Source organism: Podarcis melisellensis (genome assembly GCF_964234715.1).
Source record: "Podarcis melisellensis genome assembly, chromosome: 7".
Lineage (NCBI taxonomy): Eukaryota > Metazoa > Chordata > Lepidosauria > Squamata > Lacertidae > Podarcis > Podarcis melisellensis.
The window spans coordinates 40,092,472-40,119,850 of NC_138539.1; the positions used below are offsets into that span (position 1 = coordinate 40,092,472).

Genomic DNA, 27,379 nt, shown 5'->3' on the forward strand with positions numbered 1-27,379 from the left:
AAGACATGGAGAGTTTTACATCCCAAAATGTCTTGACAAAGGGCGTAGACAATTGCTCTAAGTACAGGTTTGAAATGTTGCATTGTTTTTATTTTCATTCCGAGACCTTTGTGTCGAGAGTGGAGCAAAAGAGGAGAAAAGGACAGCATACTGGATTGGATCCAAACTTATGTTATTTGAACTTACCTTCCATTAACATCAATGGGCATTAAGTCCTGACTAACTATCCCAGATGGTTTCTATGGTAATTAAATGTAACTTACTTAGTCTAAGTTCACATGTAACAGCTTTGGAAAATGTGTAAGTGCACCTTGTTGCCCACATTTCATTAGCTTTCCATATATTTGTAGTTCCTGTTATTTATCCATGTATTCATGTTCATGTGCAGGCACATGGTCCTATGTATGGACTTGCAGGCTTTTATGATCCAAAGTGGAAGAAAATATTTAAATATAAAACATAGTCACCTCAAGGACTGCCTTTCCTCATATGAACCAACCTGCACGCTGTTATCATCATCTGAGGCCCTTGTTCATGTGCCTCCTCCACTAGAGGCCTAGAGGGTGGCAACATGAGAACAGGATTTTTCTGTGATGGCTCCCTGTTTGTGGAATGCGTTCCCCAGGGAGGCTCGCCTGGCACCTTCATTACATATCTTTAGGTACCAGTTGAAAACATTTCTCTTCCATTTCTCCTGAACATTTTATGGCCTTTGAAATGTGTTTGTGGGAGTGGGGTTATTGGTCTGCTTTTGCTATTGTTTTATTATATAATTTGTGTTCTCATTGTGAACCAATCTGTGATCATCATATGAAGAGCAGTATACTAATTTAAATAACAACAACAACAACACTAGCAAATTAGCACATTAAGCTTTAGGTACATTTCAAAAAGTACTTAAGGATGTGTTTCCTTCCCACTTCCATTACTAAATGGAACAATTCAGTAATGCAGAGCATCAACCAAGGTTTCATCACAGTGGCTTGGATGCTGCAGTTCTGCTCAGAGAGAAATGTGATACAGTGGTGTCATGTTATATAGAAAAGACCAAAGTGTGGTGAGCTACATTACAATATTTTTTTTTTTTTACTGCACATGTCGCTTTCTCTTCCCTGCCCCTCACAATAGCTAACTAGTTTTCTGATTCTGTAAAAAGTGCGTTTTATTTTGCTGTTGAACCATCCGTTAGGTATGCCTCTGCTTTTACCTATAAGATCACCAGATCTAATAACACTTCCTATACTTGAGATACCACCTATACTTCTGTGGGAAAAGAATGAAACCATCCAGGTTTGCCAAATTACTCCTACTCAAACCATCCATATAGAGAGCTGCATTTATGAAGCTGACCTAATTCATCCACATGAAAGGACTGGAACATATGAGGCTCCCTTATAATGCGGCAGCTCTCTTAGGTTATTCATGGCCCAGGACAAGATAGCTGGTATGCTGCTGGGCAAGAGGTGGAGGAGATAGGGAAACATGGGGACTGTTCTCCAGGCAGCCAAGAGGGCAAGGAGGAGAAAGAAGCAGGAAAGAGGGGCTGAACTTTACATCTTTATCTGAAGTCATTCGCAACTTCTTTGGCTGAGCCTGCAAGTCGTAAATATTAATGACAGATGTTTGAACAATTCTCACATTTAAAACCTGTTATTCACAAAGTCACAAATTACAGTTCAGGGGAAAGAATAAAGGTCAATGGTGCAACCAATCTGGGATGTGTGTTCTTCTAGTCCTAAGTATACATTTTGTGCTCACAGTTTGCAAGGTGCTGAAGTGAGTGGCAGCTCATTTTACAAGAGCATGGCATATTGGGGCTAATGGTAGTGAGGTTCCCAGCTTTCCTGCTTCTCCGCTAGCATCTTCTTTGAGTCTGCAGAAAAACACTGTGAGTTTTCAGATACAAATTCTTAAGGGAGCCAGAGAGCTGCACCTTTCATGAATTAATCCAGGGTTCTTAAAATGCATGGTTCTGTTTAATGTGGAACATCTGACACTAGGGTTTGCATATCTCTTTGTTCACATGCAGAGTATTAAAGGGAAATGCTGTGTAATCAGTTTAATCAGGTCAGGGAGGGAATCAGGACACCCATTTACTGGCAAAATCCCAGACTCTGTGGGTATAGAGTTTGGAAATCCTATAAATGCATTTAGTTTTATATTGAATGACTTAATCCTGTTTGGCTGCCTATATGGGGACTTGAAGAATAGGCATGGCTTTCCACTGAATCCCATTCTTCACCTGTTCTTTGCAAACTGTTTTTTTCTTAAACTTCAAAAGACAATCGCAGATGGTTGGCTGATGGTTAAGCTATGTTGCTGCTTTAACCAGATAAACTATTAATTGATATTGTGCTTCTGCAAAGGAGATGTCTAGCCACACAGGATGAAATGTTGCACTCAGGAGAAGACATGGAAAATTACTCTTGAAATCAATGGGTGTATGCATGCAAATTGCAGCTGCAACTTTATGACAAATTAATATGGGAGATAGTACATTTCTTAGCTTGTTCTCTGTTTCTGCTCCTTTTAGTTCAGCCACTACTCAGTCAAATACATAGGCTGATAGCAGACATTTGTCTGAGTAACCTAAGCAACTGCGAGCCACCAACAAGCCTTACAAGTGGAGGTTTTTATCAGTCTGTATCTGTACAGTATTGGATTTGAAATTGTTTATATATATGAAAATGTTTATATGTGTCCTTTTTGTTGATGTTTTAAATTGCTTAATCACTTTGAAAAGTTTCGTAGGAAGCAATTTATAAATGAAAATGAAATTCGCTGTGCCATTTGTAAGCAGAAAAATTAGAGGCACCATTTTGCCAAATTTCTCCAGGGAGAGAAATTATTCAAAAGGTTCTCATGAGTGGAGCTCACCATTAGCAGTGACCGTAGCACAGCTTGCTTCATTTTAATTAGGTAGTTACCGTATTTTTTGCTCTATAAGACTCACTTTTTCCCTCCTAAAAAGTAAGGGGAAATGTGTGTGCGTCTTATGGAGCGAATGCAGGTTGCACAGCTATCCCAGAAGCCAGAACAGCAAGAGGGATTGCTGTTTTCACTGCACAGCGATCCCTCTTGCTGTTCTGGCTTCTGAGATTCAGAATATTTTTTTTCTTGTTTTCCTCCTCCAAAAACTAGGTGCGTCTTGTGGTCTGGTGCGTCTTATAGAGTGAAAAATACGGTATATCATCCTTCAAAAGGCTTCCCCACAGGAGTTGGGCAATTAACCATATGCAATTACACATGGAGATCCTGTTGGTGTGTTTATTTCATAAAATTTGCACACTGCAAATTGTGTGGTGTAGGGGTTAAGAGCGGTAGTCTCGTAATCTGGGGAACCGGGTTCGCGTCTCCGCTCCTCCACCTGCAGCTGCTGGGTGACCTTGGGCCAGTCACACTTCTCTGAAGTCTCTCAGCCCCACTCACCTCACAGAGTGTTTGTTGTGGGGGAGGAAGGGAAAGGAGAATGTTGAGAATGTGTCTTTGAGACTCCTTAAAGGGAGTGAAAGGCGGGATATCAAATCCAAACTCCTCCACTGCTTGTTTATATGTTAAAAAAAATAACCTCAACATGGTTTACAAAGAGAATAAAACAATAAAATTACCAGTAAAAACAGTTAAAAACCACTATTTTAAAAATCAAAAATTGTTGTGAGTATAAAAAGATATCAAAAACTGTGTACGCCATCCTGAGTTCCTTGGAGAGAGGAAGAATAGGCCACTAAGGAAGAGCTGCAGACCTGCTCTTCTAACATCAGAATTGCTACAACTCATCTGAATGGAATCAGCTATATTTATCATCAACCCATAGGTTGTACAAATTAATTGTGTTATACCATGGTACTATGTTCTAGATGTGCATGCCAAAGGAACAAAGCAGTTTACTAGGATTGTACATTGAATTTTTACAAATCCCAAATCCTGAACTAGCAATGCACCACATAGGGATTATGGTCTGATGAGATACATACATACATACACATACAGTACACACACACACACACACACACACACACACACAGCTGCCCTTCTGGGAAAACACTGCATCTATGCTTTTGACATTTGGCAGAGCCTTCAGAAGGATCAACGTTGCCTGAAAATTTCATTCAATTCTGCTCAACAATTAAGAAGTTATAGATGTTTCTTTTTCTAAAAACAAAAAACAAAAAAATCACCAGCAGCACTCATATTTTAAAAGTGCCCCACTCAGAAGGTCCTGAACAGATTTAGCTATGATCTGGCAAGCTTTATCCACTCTGGAGAGGTACTATGTCTGCAAATTTTACCTACTTCTGTCATAAAGAAAACAAATTATAGCATGTTTTACATTTCCCAATAGTGAATGGAAAGAGGCAAAGTAGAGTTGGACAGAACCCAAGCTGTAAGCATATAGAAATAAAGACGGGTCCCTTTACCTTTACCTTTTCTGTGTTGCTAACACTAAGTTGTCATCAAATGAAAAATCTCCAACAAAAGCTCTTAATATTCTTAATTTCCTCTAAAAGTAGTTCTCAGCATCTTGCTTTGATACTTGCCCTTTGACTTTCAGTGCTAGCCTTAGACCCTTTTGCACCTAAATGCACAGTCAAAATGGTGCCCGTTTGCTCAGGATCAGGGCCTAGATGCAGGAAACTGGCATTACTTCTGGATTCTGCTGTTTGAAAAAACTGCTTCATTTTGCTTCATTGTAAAACTGACTCTGATTACACAAAACTTCCTTTTAATATTCTGCACGGGAAGAAAGAGATCTGTAGGCCCTGCTGTCAGATGTTCCACCAGATGTTCCTCTTGGCTAAACTTACTGATATGCCTACTTCCATTTCTTGAAGGCTACATTTTAGCATAGCTAGAGATGGATTTGATGAAGTGGTAACAGATTTGGTCGATTCCAAATCTTAACTCCTTGCAGTAGATTTTTGAAACCAAAAGTTTAAATTTAGCACGTCTTGCCTTTCATTAAAATATCTCTCACCAAAACATTTAATAAAACAAAACTAGGATTTTACTGAATGGCTGATACCCGTGGACATCTAATATACTTTTGTCCCTTCCATCCAAGGTGGCATTTTATGGGCTGGATTTGCCTGGAGGGAACTGTGGTGCAGGGATTTACTCGTGTAATTCTCACCTCCCACACACAGGACAATCAAAACAGTGTAAGAAAGAAATTCAAAACAGCATGATCATCCCAATAACTGGAAAGGCATCTTGAAAATCTTAACTGTCCTTATGGCACAGAAGCCGTCAAGCGACTGCTCTTTGTTACAACAAGTATTGCTCAATAACCAAACTCTGCACAAATTAACATACTTGGCAGAAATATCCTTGTTTTCTCATTTCATGGAAAGACACTGGCTCACTCCCCAAACTGGATTGGTAGGTAAAATAACAAAAGCACTGATCAGACTATTTTTTAAAAATTAGAATGGCAATGTGTGTGTCTCTTGAGGTTCTCAGACAATGAGTAAAAAAAAAAGTCCACATTTCTTAGCCTGTTATAGCATGTTGCCTGTTTGGCTGTTGATGTTAATTTAACTGAGGGGCATTCACATTTAACCTTTCCTGCCTGGGAATCGGATTCAGAGGCTGAACCGGAGGAATCTCAGCCTGCACAGGAATCCCCGCCTCCAGAACCAGCTGAGCCAGGGCTGGGGCATGAGCCTGAAGGGTCCTCACCTGTGCTGGATCCTCAGGTGCAGGCACCAGCTGAGTTGGCTCTGGCTCCTGACCCATTGCCTGCAGGTGCCCCAGCCCCATCAGAGGAAGCTGAGGTTGCCTCTGGGTCTGGTAACCCTCCAGCCTCTCCTGAGCTGCAGAGGCTCAGGGCAGAGAGGCGGAGGGAACTAAGTTCCCGCAGGAGGAGTGCTCGCCTCCAGGCCAGGAGAGGCGAGTCACCTGTGGACCAGGGCCGCCCTATGCCTTGGAGCAGATAAAAGCCAGCCAGCCCCAGTCCCAAGTTGCGGGAGCAACATCGTTGTTAGCCTGTTCCTGCCTGCACCCTGTCCTGCCTCTCTGCCAGAGCTCCTAAACTCACCCAACTCCCTGCCTTGGACCCAGCTTCAGCTTTGACGGACTGTCTCCATACTGCACCCTCAACCTCAGACTGGACTCGGACCTCGCCTCTCGGTTAGCCCTGGGACCAGCACAGGAAGCAAATGATCTAGTTGTCTCACCTGGGCAAAATTCCATCCTGGCATCACACATGGCAATCAACAGACATAAAGTAAAACCTCATTTCCATCTGATATTCCATGTCAATTTAAAATTAAAACTCCAGACCTTACTGAAATTTGACTGAGTAACAGAATAAAATACAGAGTAAGAGCTCCCAGGTTTTTATGCCACAAGGATACCTCAGTCAGCAGACCACGACTCTCTTAATCTCAGGGTCGTGGGTTCAAGCCCTACATTGGACAAAAGATTCCTGCACTGCAGGGGGTTGGACTAGATGAGCCTGGTGATCTCTTCCAACTCTACAATTCTATGATTCTTTGATTTCAGTGTTGGCTGCTTGAAAGCTGGTGGAAGTGAGAATTTCTTGCCCAGGGCCCTCTCAAAACATAGCACTGAATAATGGGGTCAGTGGAAAAGGGGCTTGAAGAATAGCAAGATAATGAAACAAGGCCAACAGAGTGCTTTTAATTGGCCATGCAATAGTCATTAAGCTTGCAGTCGCCTTTTCAAAGTTGCCACTGAAGATTGCATAATAGAGCTAGCATTAGTCATCCAGTTCTTCATCTTCCTTTTTGAAAAAGGAAGGAAGAAAAGATGCATTTTATATTTACCGCAATATTTAGCACATTAAGTGCTGCAATTACAATTGCATTTGTATTTGACAGTAAATGCTACTTTAAAATAGCATTACAGAAATTATTTAGTACAGTGTGTTGATGTGACAGTTTTTAATGTCCTCTATTAAATCATTGTTTTACATTTTTCTTTCAGAGTGCATTTTCGGAGGTGGGGGGAATAGAAACCCAGAAAATTATTTCAGGCACATTTAGGAAAGCAAAATTAGAGGATAGCGCATGCCCATACACAGTAGGCAGAGAAAGTGACAGGGGGCTCATTCATATACTCTTTTTGTCCTGTGGCCCAGGTCCACACTTTAAAGCTCCACGCCCAAGCACTTTTTTTCTCCCTGCTGTTTCCCCCAGGAAAACCCACCCTTAAACACTGAATTGGTATGAACAGCAATTAAGATTTTCTGCAGTCTGCAGTTTGCAGTTTGCAGTTTGCTCTGATTCACCAGTAAAGAGCAGGATATGGAGCTTTAAAGCACAGACCCCCGTGTCTAGAAAGCACAGGACCAAAGGTGAGTGTGGATGAGCCCTTACACAAATGCCCTTCCATTCTGTTTCACTGGGCCAATTCACTGCTGGAACAAGTATCAAGATGGCATGCTTCCTCCTCGCACTCCTTATGCCACTCATACTCATACTACCTTCTCAATCTAAGCACTCAGTTACTTCCTCCTCCTCCTCTCTCACCTCATAATTTACCTTTTCATCCAGGCAAAAAAACCCAACAACCCTGATTTGCAGATGCCCTCCAAACAGCCTGCAAGCTAGCTTCACACAGTTTGAGCTAAAGTTGAGGGTACACAGGAAGGAAAGAATACATAAGCACATGACTCGTTCACACAGTGCCAACCTGTAGTTTGTCATGACAGCTGAATCAGTGGCAGTGTCTGGACCTCTGCTTTCCCAGGTTCATTCTGAGAACTGTAAGAGAAGCAGGGAATTGACTCGAGCCAAGTAAAACCAAAGGAGGGGGCACTATGGAACAACACAGAAAACAGCTCCCCAACAATCACACAGTTAAGCTGTGGCTGGGGTCAGCCTGACCTAAGTGGCTACAGCAGTTGCTCAAGAATGGGGATAAGACCCGGCAGCTTAAAAAAGAAAGCGATGTAAATCCTCATCTCCCAAGGCAGAGCATTCACTCTCATTAGGATATTTCTTCTTTAAATAAACTCTATGAATAAGTGCTAGAAACCCAGCACTTTATATATATTTTAAAAAAAAAACTTTTGCTTTAGCTTTTCATTCCAGCTCATTCTTTGTGATGAAGAGGTCCGAGCATTACTCTGAGTGGGAAAAGATCAGGCTGCTGGATAGGGACAAGAAAGGGAATGTGGTTTCCTGAAAAGTTTCCAGAAACGACATGGGAAAATAACTCTTGAAAGAGATGTGGAACTGGAAACACTTCCTTTTGGAGCAGCATTTCCACAGTGTTGTTTTGTTGGGCCAAAAGTAATAACAGTTCTGCTATTATTGTTGCGAATAGAGTGAGCACGGAGGGGGAGAAGTAATTCATACAACAAGCAGCTATAATTTCTGGGGCTACAGGCCATGTCTACAATGCTGAGGCATGGTATTCATGTGGTTTCTTTAACCTGCAACTCTGCATTTAAAAAAAGATGGGGGGGCAGTTTCTTCACATCCCACCAAAAGCAGTCAGAAGCTGTGTTTCCAGGAATGCTTTGGGCAGCAAGAATCTTAGCATAAAAACATGTCTTCATTCTTTTGTTTTTATGTCTACATATCTCCCATTTTCAGACTTGTATGGAGCACGTTGACTCAGTTTTTTCTGCACTGTTCCCTTTAATGCAGCAACAGCCTACTGTGAGCCAGTTACCATACAGTCTTGTACGTTGAGTTCAATGGGATTTACTCCCATGAAAGCAAAGAAATGCTTGCAGTCTTAGCTGAGGAATCCATGTGGCCTAAAAACATAACATGAACTGGTTGCTGTTACAGCTTCCACAGGAGAATCTTAAGAATCCGTTTTCTCTTCTAAACAAGACCAGAGTTTTACAGCAATCATGGCTGCAGAGAACTGGGAAATGAGTGGGGTATTTTTGGAAAGCACAAAAGGCTCTGGGGAATCCTGGGATGAGAGGAAGGAACTTCCAGCACAGTTCACACACACACAAACACACACACACACACACACACACACACACACACACACACCCTACTGTACCCAATCTCTGACATAAAGAAGGAAAACACTGAAAGTAGATCAGCTGCAGTGCATGCAAAACTAACATATTTATTGTGGCATAAGCTTCCAGGGACTCAAGCAAAGCTTATGCCAGAATAAATTTGTTTGTCTTTAAGGTGCCACAAGACACTGTTGATTTTGCTGCAACAGACTAACACAGCTACTCCTCTGGAAGTACACGAAAGGTAAATATTATGGTTATCAGCCTAATAAACTGCTCAGTTTCACTGATTCCTATCAGTCTATTCCCAGAACAGGGGAAAGCTGAGTTCTCCAGATGTCCCTATCATTTGAAACTGGTCTGTGCTACCAGCACATTGGTGGCACCCAGGCTATGGAATTCCCTCTTCCAACATGTGCACTTGATGTATTATTTACGATCATGTACACACCAGGTGAAGTCTCCCATGTTATTTCATGCTTATTAATATTTGAGACATCTTTTAATTGCTTTTAGTCGGTGAGGGGCTGAGACATCCATGCCCATTAGAGCAACTGCCTGCATGCTGAGTAGCAACTCTGTCCATCTGCAGTCCTAAGGAGTGTGGCCCAGCAAGCCAGAAGCCTTGGGCAGGGTCAAAGGGCATTGCCAGTTGGTGCCCATTTGAGGAAAACATAGCAGTTTTGGGATTCCCTCTTAGAAGAACAAACTCTATTAGTTAGTAGAACTGTCCTGCAAATTTACCATCAATTAAACCATACAGAAGATAAGCTTGAGAGTTTGGTTGTTTGGCCAAAACCATCTGAAGAAATCACAGAAACAAGTGCATCAATAGGATAAATGAAAATCATTTGGGATGGAAGGGGGAAGTGAAAATATAAAAAGATCAGTCTATGAAGCTGTATGAATTTGGAAAACCTAAACAGCTGGGTCAGTTAACTAAAAGGGCCCTGAGTGGTTTAGTATTGCAGCCTTCTAAATTGGCTTTGGCCTTTCTTCCTTACAAGAGGAATGTCCCTTACTGGGACTCAAGGAAGCTGGCAATTGACCATGTAAGCTACCTTCTTGGGATACCCAAAAGTAGAACAGATCTCGCTGAAAGGAGTTTGCAGGGTAGAGCTTGGGTAAAGAGATCCTATTTAACTTTTCAAAACAACAAAGCTTCCAGCTTTAATCCCTGGGGAAAAAAACATGTATTATGTAAATATGGGGTGGTTCCATCTCAAGTATTTTATGGCAATATAAAGAAACCTTTGTTAAATGTTGGGAAGTGCACTCCTTTTGGGAGCCAGCATTCAGAAAGCCAGAGTTAAACCACCTGTACAGGAAGAGCATGATCCTCCAGAGGATGTAATCAACTGGGATATTCCAGCTGTTGTTATACCAATTTGGTGCTCTTTAAAGCCCTTGTAGTGTCCATTTTACAGCATGATAAGGCCGAAAAGCATACTGCTTCACTTACTGGTTATCCTATGGAAACTCTGGAGGAAGAGCTTTTGATTTCTTACTTGGACCTTCCGTACAATGAGCAATGGGCTATTTTGTATGGATTATTTGGTTAGGTCCTGCTGCTGGGCTTTCTATGGGTGTATGGTTGGCTACTGTGATAACAGGACACTGTACTAGATATGCCGCTGGCCTGATTCAGTAGTGTTATTCTTATATTCTTACGTCTGCTCAGAAGAAAGCTTCACTGGGTTCAATGAGACTTACACGCAAGTTAGTGTATATAGAATACAGACTATTATGTGCTTTGCGGAGTACAACTCTAAGGTTCCCATGCTCTGCTGTCTCCTCTCCATTTGGCTTTTCTCACAATGATTTACAACAGGAGAAATTACCTCACGCTAGCATGCAATCAAAGAATTTAGGAGATAGGGACAGAGTTTAAAACAACAGCCAATATACTCTGTGCCAATGATATAGTCTTTCTTTCTTTCTTTCTTTCTTTCTTTCTTTCTTTCTTTCTTTCTTTCTTTCTTTCTTTCTTTCTTTCTCTCTCTCCCTTCCTTCTTTCCTTCCTTCCTTCCTTCCTTTGTTGTTTTTAAAGTAATTTAATTCATAATTCTAAAACTTGCTGTTAATTTCATTCTTCTTCTTATTTTTGTGTGTGAACAGAGTTTGTCTTTGCCTTTCTACTATTATACTGACCTTTAGGGAGGCTTTGTGAGTGGTCTCCCATGGCTCAGATGCATGGCTCATATCCACCAGAAGCATTCAGCATTGCAAGCCTAATTCTGTAGAACGTCTGTGAGCCAAATGTCCAGCGGGGGGCGGGGAGATTCCAAGGGCTCCAAAATGGCACATGGGATCTCTTGCTGCTGCCATGCTACCCAACTCAACAGCTGTTGGGTGGGAGGTTGCATGTATTGCAGCAGGCTCCCAACTTAACACACATTTCTCTTCTGCTCACGGGGGGCCTGGAATGTAAGCCCAACATAAGTAGAGAGTTGCCTGTATTCTAGAACATGGGTTTAGAGAGGCACGTGTAAAGATAAATAGTGTTACAAAGATTTCGTGCCATCCCCAATCTCTGCCAAGTGGTAGCAAGATTCCAGGGTTGTGTTTCTGTAGGAAATCAAGACGCGGTGCAGACTGTTGTGTCTAAGAAATATAGTTTATCCTACACATATTTACACTGGAAGCTTTCAATGGATGGAGTGCAGATTTTACAGCATTCACATCTCAAGAGGGGCTTGTTCCCCTCAGGAGTGCAGCATCAGATTCCCAGACATTTCCGTGTCTCTGTCCCAGCCTGCCTGCCTGCCAGCCTGCCTGGATGGTTCTGCCGTTCAGCCCCTGCATCAAGTTCCACCAACTTCCTCCTTCTTGTTCCCAGAAAACCCCTTGCCAAACAACTCCTCCCCTTCTGTCTGCTATCCCAAGCCTAGTATTAAAAGGTGACAATTTTTCTGTAACCTGCATCATCGCTCAGCATAACCTTGGCAACCGTCTGTTGCCAAGGGACCCAAGGACTTCTCTGTGATGAGCCATCAACACCTTTTGTCATGCTTAATGGCCTCAATCCCAAGTGCCGCCCTGGTTTGAAAAGGAAACTTAGCCTGTACTTTTTTCCACTGGTCTGGCATCTTCCCTTTAATACTCCAAATGTCATCAAAATTCTGCCATTTTACTAATTTCTAACGTTCACTAACTCTAGATTTGCAACAACAGAGTGGGTGCTGGAAAACACTGCATTCTGAAAAACTTTGATGAAACAATAAATAATTCAGTAGGATCAGGGTGCCAGTTCTCTGCTTTGTCACAACTGTGACAAAGAACAGCAGTGTTTTCAGGTCCATTTGAAAGAAGAGTTACCATTTTTACAATAACTATTCACCCTCTTCTACAGTCCCCCAAATAGACGGTGGCAAGGCACCTGATTGGTTGTCCCTTCCATTATTCAGTAAAAGGTCCTCTTTCCATACAGCAATGAAAGCAGCAATAAAAGATTTAAGGGAAAGATCGTCATGAAATTGACATCCTGAATGGTCAGTCAGATTTAGAAGACTTGGCAGCTATTCCACAGAATCAGACAGAACCAAATGTTGTTAGCCATAAATAGCCAAATGCCACTCATACCTCTTCTCCCTAGCTTGCATAACCATTGTGGTTCTGATCATATCTTTAACCATGCTTTAAAAAGTAATCTAAGAGACCAGTTCATACACTGGCTGGAGGAAAGAAACTCTTGGAATGTCACTCTTCAATAATTGCTAAAATGCATATTGAAGCAGCTGACTGGTAGCTAACTATAGCTGCTGTAAAATTAACATAACAGACTTTGATCTTTTCTTTACATATTTTCAAATTCAAAGTGTTGCCCATAACCCTGCTTTAGTCTAACGCTGCAACACCTTCTTTCTAAGTTAAGCACAGCCAGTCATACACAGTCAGAGCTCAAGGAGGAATCAAAATGAAAAAGTCACAGTTAGGTGTGAAGTGGCTTTTCCACTTAAATATCTGGAGCCCAGATTAAACACATTTATTTGGAGGTGAAAAAATACCTACAGAGTTCTTTGGAAACTTATTTCCAATAAAATGAGAGGTTCATCCTCAGACTGCTTGCTCTTGAGTAATCTCATTAATCACATCTCAGTTCAAATTGGCAAAGAGTCATGATTGCTATGTGAAAAGTCTATCCAAAGCAGTTTGCAACAATAAAAGCTGCATTTATATTACAAAGTAGTACAAAACACACACAAAATAATAAAACCCATTCAAATCCTTTATACCATAATCCACTCCAGCAAATAGATGGCGCCTACTCAAGGAAAGGCCAGTCAAAATCTTTGGAGCTTTTCAAAAATCCTGAAGAGTAACAGATTGCTACTGGAACAGTTTCAAAGCCATGGGACTACCACAGAGAAGGCCCTGTCTCTGGTGGTCACTAATCTATGCAAAATACACTAGAGATGGATGAGAAATTCAACTCAGTTTGCATTTATAGCTGAACCTACCTAATTCATACTTTTTGAAACAGTTTGTAAACCAAAAAGACAAACATCCTTCAAAATGGACACTTCCTTGCATCTCAGGGCAATTCTCTGGCCAAGTAATGTATACAAAAAATGCACATACTAGGATAAAGTGTGCATAAAACCACATATATTAGTGGAAATAGCACGCTTGAAAAAGCATTATATAATGGGAAATTGCTTTGCAAAAAATGTGTAATGTGCAAAGTTTCATAAAAGACTCTCTAGTTGGAGAAATTCACACTAATAAACATTATTCGGCTGAAAGACAATTTTAACCATTATTTGGTGCAATTCAGCCAACTGATTTCAGAGTGCAACTGATTTCAGAGAGAGAGGTAAGAAATCTTAGCTGGAAATCAACATGTCTTCAACAGCACCTGACTTAGCTGAATCATGCCTCATACCTGTTTGGGCTCAGTTGTTTGAACAAGTATATAAATCTTCAAATACCTTTGGGAGTCCCCAGCCCCTATCCTTCTACCACCAATGCTCATGAAAATCACAGTGCTTAAGCTCGCCTTAATCCTTCAAGGCATTCTTTGCAGATGGTGAGAACTGCCTTCAGATGCACCTGTTATACTTCGAACAGCACAATGCCATAGAGCCTAAATCTAATGAGTCATTCTGCAAAACCAGATGAATTTACAGTAATAACTGCTTGCAATTTTGCTGATTATTCCAGGGTGTAGAAAAAGCCTGTGTGGGATCGCTTCAGCATAGGGATCAGCCAGAACAATAATTTAGCTTGCAACTCATGCCAAGGAATGATGCCAGTTTTTACCTGTTGGGAGACTGACACGGACATGATGGAAATCAACTTGTCTTTGCATGTCAGGTACAATAGTGTGTGAGCAGGTGTTTTTGAACTATAGCTGGCTTAGATTTAAATAAGTAATTCCTGGTACCCAGAAAATACATTGCAGTTTATTGGGGTGTCCTAAACACACAATAACGGCAGACAGGCAGCACTGAAAAGCCATTAGTTTAAGTTTGCACATTTTTCTTAGGCCAGCTAAATATTCTCTCATATTTTCTGCACTTAGCACCAGTCCAAGCCAGGGAAGAGGAAACACTTGCTTAATCAGATCCTTTTGTGGTTTCTTCTACCTAGAACATTAGCAATGAAAAGGAACCCCAGTAGCAATAATGAACAACTAATACTTAAAGAGACCTGCTACAAGTAAATTTCAGCATTAGATAGAACTAAATCCTGCTAGATGGGGGAGGGGTTTTTTAAGAAATAGATGCAATACATACATGAATGAAAATATCACGTTTTTGCTCTCAAAATGTTACACTGTTATATAGTTAAGATTATGACCAGAAGTCAGAAAGATCACTTGTTATTTTTACATTTCTTCCTTCTGCATACATAGTGAATATATGATCTCCAATACCAGTGGTGACCAGAAATGTAATTATGTTACCCAGCAGGGAAAGCTTTGTCATAACAGCTGGAAGAAATAAAGAAAAACACTAACATTTGAGAATGGTGCCAGGATGTGGAGATACAGGGACCTGGGATGGAATGGGGATGGGGTTGCTACAAATATTTGCTCACCTGTCTGCAGAACTGGCAAGGTTACAGGCAACACATACTGTAATACTCATTCCATGCTCTTAAGACATTGATCTTTTAGTGTGCACACTCACTTTGGAACTCCCTGCTTACTGATATCAGACAAGTGGCTTTGCTGTACTATTCTAAGCACTTGCTAAAAACATTTTTGTTTAGGCAAACCTATTCAAACATATAGAAGCTGTCGTTTGTTTTAATTTGGTTTTAGCTTATTGTTAATTTTATTGATTGATTGGGGGGAAAAACCCAGAAAAGAGATTTCCACTAGACACCATTTTAGGCATCCAATTTCCTTACGTGTCCATAAATTTCCAAATGTATGGCAAGCCTATTGTTGTCATTTAATTTTTATATCACTTATATGTCAAAATAGTTTCTTAGTGGTTTACAACTAAAAAAAAACCACAGTTAAAATACACAATGACATTAAAACATCCTGAATTAAAACATACAATTAAGCAAACAATTAAAAATGAGTCTATATCTATCAAAAGTTAGTTTCAACAACTCAGTCTGTCAAAAAGATCTGAGAAGCACCTGTATTTTCATTGGCAGGTGCCTGACATGATGTACTCCAAAATTGTCATAGGCTAGGAAATTCAACATGACTGTAACAGCGATGTCTGTAACCATTCAGAAATGACTCAACCTTTTGTCACTTAAAAGTTTTCTTCAGGACTGAACAAGCATAGTCAGCATCAACACCAATAGTTTATTTCATGTTGCAGCAACTGGTATGTGTCTTCTTTAACCAATATTGCTAAATAAGTATATAATGACGATAATCTTCCAAACTAAAAAGAAAGAAAGAAAGAAAGAAAGGAATCTGTAGGGGGGACACTAAACTTTACTAGGGAAATCTATCCTTGTTGAATCAACCACACCATCCAGCTTAAAATGTGAGCATTTATCTCACACAATTAAAAAGCCACATCCTGAGTTCATCCACTCATCTGAGTGTGGTGCGCAGTGTTTTCACATCATAGAAATTGTTTTAATGCAAGGTTTTATTGCCAATTATTTGCAGAGAAGACTTGTGGAATTAGTGGTGGTTTGTAGCGCAATCTTCCCCTGGCACCCACAACTTTTTTATTGTTTCTCAGCTTGTTTCAAGCACAGATGAAATTCATCGTTTCTGGATGGGTCAGAGGGTGGGGGGAGATGTGAAAAGAAGAGAAAATAGCTTGAAACTACCATTGTGGAGAAAATGAAACCAGATGCATGGAACGGGAAAGATGCTGGTGGGAACAACATTGAAATAAAGCACATTTTTCCCTGGGAGATGACAGCCTTGTGCAATCCCTCAAGGCTTCCTTCCCACAGACATCTCTCCCCTGCGGAAAAGATTCTCAGGAGGAGGCACAACCTAACCTCTGGGAAGAGGCGTCAACAGGGAATGTGTCACCATCACCAGTGAAATATTTCACGTCAAACCTGCATTGTCCTGTGTCCCCCCCCCACCTGATTTTTCAGGGAGAAAAAGGCAGGGGTAAAACACCCCACCTCAACAAGAACTGAGGAGAGAAACACCCTCAAGCTGGAAAACAGAAAAGAAAAGATTTTGTCTAATCCTGTTTATTTGGAGAGGCTTGGCCAGTGCTTTCCAGCGGGGTGATTCCAGTCTGCTCTGAACTGACACAGTGACATGATGACTGGGCTTTGAAGATAGAGTAGCAGTGTTTATGTGGAGAGCAGTCGTGGTGGAGAGGGAAAGGAGGGGGGCAGGAGGCGTTGGGAGGGAGATCGGGAAACTGTAACTCATTGTGGATGGGCTGGCCTGGCCTGGGTGGCAAGCTCTTAAAGCTCAGAACATTCATCAACCTGCCTAGCGGGCCGACATGCTGGAGCCACAAGTTGCTCTCTCCCTCTCCGACTGTGTCAAGCGTGATCTAGTCCAACTGTGCGGAGACAGCACAGCCCCGGCCAGACAAGCCCTGGTCAGTGCAAATAATCACAGCTCTGACTCCTTTCTCTGTTACTCAGCAAAGCCTGGCCACCGAACACAGCGTTCTCACAGGAAGTTTACGTCAATTCTCTTCCACACATACACACACACTCACACGCACAGAGTCCGATTCATCTCAAACTCCATTTGAATCGCTCAAGTTACACCCAGGGCTCCATTTGGCCTTCTGCCTTCACTTTTAGACATTCTTCACCAATTAAAGCCTCATTTCTTTCAAAGCTTATATCCCTAGCGCAAGTCTCCTAATGTCTATAGCATTGCTTCTGGCTTATCACCAAGGGTACTTTTGCCATCCTTTTCGCAGGGCTAGGGAACTGCAGCAGCCTTATACTGACCTCAAGGAGAGCAGTTTCCCCCCCATATCTACCACTCGTTTCTTAGCAGTTAGGTTATAAATATGCAAAAGTAACAGACACAACTCCACACACACACACACAAAAAAAAAACCAGTAAGATGTTGAGAGTCATGCAGGAATTCAATATCTCTGCTGGAATTTTATTCTAAGAAGTCCAGTCTCACTGTGTAATGTGAACAGATTTACATATTTGGAGTTCTGTCACATTCTATTCCAGAAGCTCATGACAGGAAGCAGCAATATGACGTTTTGGGTTTTGTTTGAGATCAGTGGGGCTTACTTTCAGGTACATGTGTATAGGACTGTAGACTTACATTATTATTTCAAAGTAAAATGAGTCTGCAAATGACAGGCAGAATGTTAAAAAGGGCAAGAAGTTTTAAAATAAAGCGGGAAGGTAAACGGCATTTCTGTGTGCTGCTCTGGTTCGCCAGAAGCAGCTTAGTCAGGCTGGCCACATGACTCGGGAGCTGTACACTGGCTCCCTCGGCCAATAAAGCGAGATGAGCGCTGCAACCCCAGAGTCATCTGCAACTGGACCTAATGATCAGGAGTCCCTTTGCCTTTAACATATGGCGTCCCACTCCTGCTGTAAACAGGCACAAGTTAGCAAGTATAATAATAACCCATATATTCTAACTTCTTGAATAACAGGGGGTGGTCAAATAGCCAGGTTTTTATTAATCCATCTCAGCCTTAAAATAAAATCCCTTATTAATGGGATTTTCAAGATGGTTCATATACTGTAACCATTTGCACTGTGATGGTTACTTATAATCCCACCATACAGTGAATGCAACCACATGGACAACCAGAACTCGGGGGCATCTGGCCACACAGTGAGACAAATGTTATCAAAGTTCAGCAACATGCCATGAATGTGCATGAAGCTACTGGGGGTCTCTGATCAGCTACTATGGCCCAAAGGGGATTAAGCTTGCAGCAAACATGGATGCGTGTCAAATATATGGTCAATGTATAAATGTTCATTTAACTGACTATTAAAACACCTAATAAATAACAACACAAAGATATTAGAGTATTTTCTTTAGCACATTGCTTATCCTCTTATCAGTACTTCTAGCAAAGATGCCCAGGACACACTGGGGAGCAGCAAAGTGGGGAATTGAGGGCTGCTGAATCAGAGTATACATACAACAAAAGCCATGCTAGCAACTGATGTTTTGCCACCCAACAGGCATTCTAACCTGTATGAATTGATTTGACATTAGTGAAAAGTGCAGGTGCTAAACAACTCTGGCATTTAGGAGCAAAGAACTTACTTGTCCTAACATGGAAAATTTACATATTCTAGAGATGGTAAAATATCTCAGGGCAATTAGGTCATGGCATTACTATACATTTAACTACAACTTCCATCAGCCCCAGCAAGCATAGTCAAAGGCCAGAGGTGATGGAACCTGTAGTTCAGCAACTTCTGAAGAGCCACACCTGCTATTTGAAGTGGGCATCTAAAAGCTGGTTTTAAGAACTGACATCCTATCACTTTTGTTATGGGGTCCTGGAAGTGCTTTAAGGGTCACATTAACTGGTGAAGTCCTATTCATTTAAAAATTGTACTTTCGTGTGTTATGTTAGTTCACAGAACGATCAGTCCCAGGGCAATGTTCTGCCATAGAGACAGCATGATGGCACTTTGAGACTGCACCACAGATTGTGCCCAAGCAACATGAATTTTAGTTTTCAGAACGAAGTGCCCACACTGCATGGCAAGATGATTAAAATTATCCAGCCACAATCCAGGAGCCATGTTTAGGCCCAGAAAAATCAACAGGCTTAATTGCAGCCAGCTTTACACAAGATCGCCTGCCAACCTAGCAGTTCGAAAGCACCTCCGGGTGCAAGTAGATAAATAGGGACCGCTTACCAGCGGGAAGGTAAACGGCGTTTCCGTGTGCAGCTCTGGCTCGCCAGAGCAGCGATGTCACACTGGCCATGTGACCCGGAAGTGTCTCCAGACAGCGCTGGCCCCTGGCCTCTTAAGTGAGATGGGCGCACAACCCCAGAGTCTGTCAAGACTGGCCCGTACGGGCAGGGGTACCTTTACCTTTTACCTTACACAAGATGCTAACTTCTGACTTTTCCCATTAGATTTCAGTGCTATATAGAGGGATTACTGTACATTTAAAAAAAAAAAAAACCTGTCTGAGTCCCCCAATCTACTGCAGCTGGGATTGCAACCTTTGGCATGTCATCAGGTTTGTGAATGGTAACCCAAAAGGTATGACTGTGTCATTAAATATATAGGTGTGTAGTATGTTTGGGTTATTCTTTTGTGTTTTAATTTATTTGTATTGCAATGAGAAATTCTTTGAGGGCACAAAAAAGGGCTGGATTTTGCTTTGCCAGTAGTTTGCCCATGAGTAAAAAGGAGTGTTCTTAAGGCCAGTGTTTGCGTGTACTTATTTGTATGTGTATGAATTTGCAAAATCAAAGCCTGGTCTTACAATGCAGCCTGTTGTCTTCAGGTTAGGCTTGTTAAATGATGACAGAGAAGTCACACACCGAAAGAGTGACACCACCCTTAGAACTATTCCCAAGGGAAAAAAAGAAATTGGTGCTGCACTAGACTTAAGGTGACCTTTTCTTAAGTGATAATATATGTGCACAACACTAGCAGGTTGCATCACGATGCTAAACCTTGTGATCTAATTATTCAACCCTAATATAAAGGGCAGGGCTTCATGGGAATGATACATTCAGAGCAATACCAAGAACTCTGTTTCACAATATCAAGGGGGAAATAGTGTCAGGTGATCCCTTAACATGGGAAAGTTCTATTAATAAAGGGTTTGGTTCCCTAGACTTCTTGCAAAATGAAAGCTGGACTACATTAACAATATAAAATAATTACCTCTGTCTTCGAAATTAACTTTATTGTACTTTATGTTTATTTTTTATGTCTGTTCATTTTAATTTTTGTGTTTATTTATTTTAACTTTTTGCACGACTCAAGGAGCAGTGATTTGATGACAAAGTCTAAAATCAGGGTATAAAACAGGTATGAGAAATGTTTGGCCTTCCTGTTGTAGGGGCCCATATACTGTAGTCCTTCCTTCTTAAACACCAATCAGCTCCTATTTGTATCACACAATGTGATACAAAATATGTTGATCAGTTATTGACACTAATGTCATAGCCAGCTGATTGAGAGATGTAAAATTGGAGCTCATCAGGTCACCACTCCAGTGGCACCTAAATCAAAATCAGGTCCTGAATACACCTTTGGTCTTAGAACTTATGTGATGCCACTCATGACCATAGTCCTCACCCAGTGCTATGTGTTTGGATGGAGACATTTTCCTCTGTTAATTTGAATTCAATATTTCAGCAGCATTTAACCCCATTGTCCATGAAATGTCACTTTTAACACTGCAGGACCAGCAGGTGTCAACTGGATGACTCACTGATGGATTGCCTTTTACCTAGCAAGATGTCTGAGAGCAGAGCAATTGCTCTTAGACTCAGTGCTGCCCTTGGGAAAGAGTAAATAGGTAAATCATTGGTTTCTTATATCAGTATGTTGCCCACATAATGCTTGATGGCAATGATTATGGAATTAGAAATAAAAGATTGGAATGTACACTGAGCGCATATGGACAGTGGTGCAGAAAGGTAATTTTAGACCCTGAACTTAATGGTCTAATGGGGAGGGGGAGCTTTAGATAGCCATATATTTTACTTCATTTGGGATGCACATAATTAACCTTTCTCTTCTCTCTCCTCCTCAATTCCATGTTTTACAACTCCTTCTACATTCCTGACCTGTTAGAGCAATAACAGAAAACAGTGTGCAAGCCCTGATTTTTGTTTTAATGCATGCCCAGGTTTGCATTTTAAATTAACTTAAGGCATAGTACCATAATGATACCAAAAAATAGGATTTGCTTCTGCTACCCTGAGATCCTGTTTACTTGTAAATATGTTTGTCATGTTTATTATGGCAAACAGCCAGCATAATTTACTTGGAAATAAGCCCCATTTTGTTGCAGAAAAAGGATAATAAAAATTATAAAACAAGGATCTGTAAGCATGCACATGCCATGCTGGCTACCCATCTCCCCCAAGTATAAAATGCTTCTTATTTTCAAAATGTTTGCTACATTGACCAGCATTGGCCTCTGAGGGTTCCAGCATGTGCTTGGCAGCCCAGGGCTGATGCCAGATGTGCTTTCCACTGCCCCCATTGTCTGCCATTCTCTGAGTGATCACTGGGGGGCTAGGCAGTGGTGCCCGGGACTTACCATATTTTTCGTCCCATAGGGCACAATGGCCCATAGGACGCACCTTTATTAAAATTCCTTTATTTCCCCCCCAAAACCAGGTCGGGGAATCCAAACCAGGTCAGGGAACAGCGGAATGGCGGCGCTGCGCCTCCCCACTGTCCCCCGAGCTTGTGGGGCTGCCCGATGTCTGCCCGAAGCGCAGGGTGCTCTGCTTCAGCGCGCTCCATGCTCCGTGCAGGAGGCTGCTATCCGCAGCCTAGGGAGCCCTGCGGGAACCCCCGTGGGCTCCCCAGGCTTGCGGATAGCTTCCTGAAGCCTGGAGAGCGAGAGGGGTCAGTGCGCACTGACCCCTCTTGCTCTCCAAGCTTCAGTGAAAGCCTGCATTCGCCCCATAGGACGCACACAGATTTCCCCATCATTTTTGGAGGGGGAAAAGTGCGTCCAATAGGGCGAAAAATACGGTAGGTCCCAACATCCAGGCATAGCTGAATCACTGCATACAAAAGGTGCACACACTCATAAGAGTGAAAATCTACCACAGGCTATTAGTATGTTTCTAAATAGAGTGTGCCTCTGGAGTCAGTATCACTGGGGCCCACTGCCAGTCTCTTGAGCTCCCTGGCCCTGCTTCTCCTCCTCTTCCACCACATTCCCGTCACTGCCTGCTCTGAGTAAACCACAAGACAAGAGGCTTTCTTGGTTTGGCTTGCCCTTTTCCCTTGGACCAGGCCTAAAGGAATGGGGCAAGCAAATGGGTAGTGGTGGCAACAGCAGCAAGGAGGCCTCTGAAGACATCTTGCCAAAGGGCCCAACCCTACTGGACCTGGCACACTTTCTACCTAGCAGCTCACAATTTCCAAATTTCCCTTTTTTAAATAAAGTAATTGCTCTGATTACCAGCCAGGGAAATCTGGCTCTTCCTTCTTTCTGCCCCCGCCCCCTGCAACTCCACCCTAGTTCCTCATACTCCCAAATCCATTTCCAACTCTTTTCAAAGAGAGAAGGGGAGAATGCACATGTTTACATGAGTTCTTGAGGAAGAACAATGCTCATGTATGTTTTTTGGCATGGGTCGCTTGGCAATTTAAAATTGGCAACGTGGCCCTAGAGGTTCCCCACCCTTGCAGCAATACCTAATAGGAACCAATAGCATAGCAGGCGGGGAGTTAGAGTCCAAGCATGAAAAAAAATAATGCATACAAGATGTTCAACACTTTCCCACATAATAAACGTGGGAATCCCATAGAATTTGTCCCAGGACTTGAGGGATTTTTTTTTAATGAATCATGTTTGCTACACCCCCAATTTCACCAACCCACTCCAACTGCAAGACGATAAGTCTAAGGAGCCAAAGCATTTCAGCAGACACCTCTAAGTTGTCCACAAGCAGAAGAATACAGTGGAACAGAAAGAAGCAAAGAGGCTAACACATTTCTCAAATGGAAAAGCTACATTCACAAACTGCTATCATGCAGGGAAGATAGAATGGTTAGGTTAGCTCAGATGTAGCTGAACAACAACTTCCATCATCCCTGCCCATTGCTCATGCTGTCTAGGGCTGATGGGAGTTGTGATTCATTTGAATTGCTTTTGAACTGTTTAAAATGTATCTGCTGTTTTTTTAATGTTCTAAATTGTGTTTATTGTATACCACCTTGAAGCAACTGGGTAGAAGGTGATTAATAAATTAATGATACTAATAAAAATAATAACATTTGGTGAGTCAAAGGGTCCCCACTCCTGGGTTAGCCCTAAGTCAGACTCTCATGGAAGAAGATCTGTTTTTATTGAGAGAATTGAGTATGTTGGAGTAACAGGAAAAGTTGGGGAATAAATGTAAATGAAGAAGAAGAAGGATGTTAACTCAGAAGACGTCTTACTGAATGCACTTGAATTTACCATTTTGTAAGCGTGCTCAGCACTGCAGTCTTTTATTATGCCTGATGTTAATATTTTCACTCCATTTCCCCTTCCGAAAAAAGGGAAATCTGTCGTTAGTTAAAATATTTTTATATAGGTTTTTTTGTTGTTTTTTTGAGCAAGCATTTCAAGAAGCTTCAAAATAAGATTATCATCTAGCTTTGCAGACACAGCAATTTACCAACTGCCTGACAAGTGTTTTCATATGAAGAAATAATGAATCACAGCATTGTCTGTTTTGGGAGGGTAATGGTTTTAGTTTGGTGACCCAAACAATCATGGTTTCCTGATTTGTGCCAGCAGGGCTAAGGACTAACCAGAAGTGTGTTTAAATTAATCCAATTGTGCTGTACTGATTCTTTTAATCCCCTTTTTAAGGTGATAGTTATTTTGAAACGATTGCATTTGATGCTCCATTCTGTTGTTCCCATTGCTAAGACTTCCAGATGCCCCCTTTTGAAGAAGGTTCCATCATTTCAGAATTTGCCTTATCAGGTGCAGCTACAGTGGTACCTCGGGTTAAGAACTTAATTCGTTCTGGAGGTCCGTTCTTAACCTGAAACTGTTCTTAACCTGAGGTACCACTTTAGTTAATGGGGCCTCCTGCTGCCACCGCATGATTTCTGTTCTCACCCTGAAGCAAAGTTCTTAACCTGAGGTACTATTTCTGGGTTAGCAGAGTCTGTAACCCGAAGTGTATGTAACCCGAGGTACCACTGTAGATTAATTTGGTAGCTTTTAAGGTGCCACAAGATTCTGTGATGCTTTTACCAAATGTTTAAATTCATAAAAGGCATTTACTGGTGTGGGAAACATAGTTTTCCATGCTCTATGAATTGTAGAGCTGGAAGGGACCCTAAGAGTCATCTAGTCCAACCCCTTGCAATACAATTAAATTGGAAGCAGTTAGGGTTAGGAGAAGCTTACACCAGGTTCTCTTTTCAGTGCTAAATCATCTTAAGAGCTCCCTTTCATTTTGTTTCATGAAATTTCTTGAAAAGAACTCAGAAAATCCAAAGAGTTGGGGGGTTTTCCAGGATTCTCCCAAAAAGCAATTAAAAAACTAATTACAAGCCAAGCCTAGAAGAATGGAGGAAGGTGGCCCATAACTAGTTTTGCTGAAAACCTTCAGTTTGTGTTAGGTTGCTTTCAACAGCATGTTCTCAAGGGTCAGGTGGGGATAGCCTATTGTACTCAGGTCCTGCCTGTGGACTTCCCTTAGGTATCTGGTTGGCTACTGTGAGAACAGGATGCTGGACTAGGTTGGCATTTGAGGTGATTCAGCAAGACTTTCCTTATATTCTTATGACACAAACAGCATGCATGCTGGAGCTAAGGAGTCGGGGTCTGGTCAGTGCCTTGATGTGAGACTGGTTGTGTATCACCATTATCTCCATAATGGAATAAAGGTGAGATATAACTTTAATAAATCACAGCTCATTGTTCAGCAGGAGAGTGGCTGTGGGATCACTAATTGTAGTACTTCATTTGCTTTAAATACTTCAAAACACACTATTCAAATAAGTTTTCTTATGATATGTATGGATTTGATATTAATTCCAGGCAGGATTAAGTGGCACTGGCAATCAGCTCTTTTCTTTATGGGATGTGCAGGAATGTTTGTTTCCTGAGAGAAAATTTGCCACTTACATCTTTCATGAACAATCCAAACAGATATATGTTTTTAATGTCCTAAAAATATACTAAAATGCTATTTTTTTTCCATACTGCATGTCTTATTTTCCATTTGCTTGTTCTCTTCATGTGAATTGTGTGTTCCAACAGAGTATTCATCACCTGATGGGAATGCCACAGATTGCTGCAATCTGCTGAGATATATATTTCTGAATCACCTCACACACTAGCCAGAAATTCATTATGTCAATGATTTATTGTCTCTGGTGAACTTCTCATTGCTGCTGAGAACTTAAACTAGTTCAGCTGCTCTGGTTGATGAGGTACCAAAGCAGATGACAAGCCCACAACAATGTCTGGAAACCCAAGCTGGGAAAAGATGCATCTAGAGTGAATTGAGAAATACTGTCTTAAGGACAGGAGAGAATCTGAGTCTACATCTGAGCCCTAGTGCATGACTTATAGTGGTTTTCAGGGGCCAGAACTTGAGATCTTCCTTCAATTGTCTCTCATACCTCATTCAGGTGAACAGCAAATGGTGCCTTCATACCTCCACCTTTGCTACACACCTGCATCTGCAAGTGTTTCTGCAGGAGTGGAAGCATCCCACCTGTGGCCTGCTTAGATCTAGCATGGGTCCCAATTTGGCCCATGGGGTCATTTCCCCCCCCCCCCAAACCTATGCCCACATGTGATGTCAGATGTGGAGCAGGTAAGGACATGGCTCAAAAGGAAGAATCAGGAGCTTAAAGTGAACCCCTGATTGTTCCACTGGGATCTGCTGCATTCAGGAATTCCCCTTCAAGAACTCCCTAGTGCAGCTGAAGAGGCACAGGGCTCTGCAAGTGCCAATCATCAGCTGATCATGGTAGCACTTGGCAAAAGCACCAGGCAAATGCCAGTTTATACTGTCCTTTGACTTCACTCCCAAAGGCACACTCCCCCATTGTCTCCCAAGGCAGAGGGATGCCAACCAAACCAGCCAATATATTATACTGCCATATGCCGCTGCAAACATTTATAATGCCTAGACTGGGGACACCACCTTTTTGGAGCTCATGGGCACATCTGCAAACCAGAGAAACTGCTGGGGGAACCACACCACACTGCAACCAAGGAGACACCCGAGCATACTCTGTTTACTACAACAGAATGCTTCCTTGAACCCAGAGAAGGCCTTTGTGGGCAAATGGGTGCCATGTTGGCAATCACTGGCCTAGGCTAACAAATTTCACCAAATGCTTATCAAGTATTTTGGTTTTCAGAGCACTGGTGTTATTATTTCTATTAAGCAAATGACACACTAAAAAGGTAGAAACACTCACCTCTATTTTTGAATGGGAAGAGAACACTGGCTTTTAAATCATTCCCAGGACTGACTCTATGACATATTTCTAAATGGTTTGCCTTTCAAAGCATCTAGTAAATTTTTCAACCTAAGTACTTCTTGGCATGTTAATCAAAAACAGATCTTTCCATCAAACACAGTCATCCTGACTGCAAAGGTCCCATCTTTCTTCTCTTTGCACATTTTTTTTCATACAGATTTGTTTTTCCTTTTTAAGGTTTAACTTTAAAACCTTATAGAAACCTTCAAAGATTTGCAACATGGAAGTAACACTAAGAATAAGTTTTTTTCTATTATTTGCACACACACCCTTAGTGCTTCAGGTGCTTCGTATCTATTATCTCCAGTATCCTACAAAAACTGCTAACTAGGCTGATATTGTGATCTACATTTCAGAGATGGCAGTCAGAGGCAGAGAGAAGACTCTTGCCGAAAGCCACCCAGCGGGTTCGTGGCTGAATCTGGATGCAGTTCATTGCTCAGTTTCTTAACCACTAGGCTCTAGTAGTGTTTCAGTCTGTTAGTCCTCAAAATAACAGCATAATAAAAATCTACATTAATATGGTGGGTTTTATATTTCCTAAATGAGGCAAAAATTTCTCTATGGCTAAAATCAGTGGTATAGCAACTCAAAAGTAACCCTGAGATGGTTCTTCATATTCATTAGCTGCTTCTTCTGCCCTAGCTTTACTGGAGACAGAGAGAAGTGGATGCAATCTATTTTATTTCTTGCAAAACCCAGAACCATCATCCATAGTACCTTATCTCCATCTCTGCCAGTAAACCACTGGGAAACCCAGTTCAATTCAGTGTCACAGTCATTTCAGCTTCCGATTCAGTTCCTGGTCTCGCTCTGATAGGAACTCTAAACTTCCTAAGCTGGTCCCCCTCACA

General features: G+C 41.7%; 1 long non-coding RNA gene across 1 annotated transcript; it reads left to right on the forward strand.

The window, feature by feature from the left end:
- Positions 1-1,725: 1,725 nt before the first annotated feature.
- LOC309373460 lies at positions 1,726-27,017 on the forward strand. Its single transcript, XR_014170053.1, has 4 exons — positions 1,726-1,888; positions 20,735-20,850; positions 24,821-24,911; positions 26,884-27,017. It is a non-coding gene; the product is annotated as an uncharacterized lncRNA (long non-coding RNA).
- Positions 27,018-27,379: the final 362 nt, after the last annotated feature.